We start from the raw sequence: 240 nt of genomic DNA, 5'->3' as shown, positions 1-240 counted from the left end.
ACCCCACCCTCCCCCCCCCCCCCCCCACCATTCAGGGTTTGCTGAATGAGCATTTATCACTTCCTGTTTGACATCAGACCACAGATTGACAGAAAGAGAAACTTTCAAATGTTTCTGCTCCTGTTGCAGCACCTGAACGCATCGTCTCCAGAAGGTTTTCATAAAAGTTCAGTTTCAGTGTTTGAAACATGAGACGAGTTGAAACAGAGAGAGTGTGTGTGTGTGTGTGTGTGTGTGTGT

The sequence above is a fragment of the Epinephelus moara genome, unplaced genomic scaffold (genome assembly GCF_006386435.1).
Source record: "Epinephelus moara isolate mb unplaced genomic scaffold, YSFRI_EMoa_1.0 scaffold4528, whole genome shotgun sequence".
Classification (NCBI taxonomy): domain Eukaryota; kingdom Metazoa; phylum Chordata; class Actinopteri; order Perciformes; family Serranidae; genus Epinephelus; species Epinephelus moara.
The sequence above is the reverse complement of the archived record's forward strand: the minus strand, read 5'-3'. Positions refer to the sequence as shown.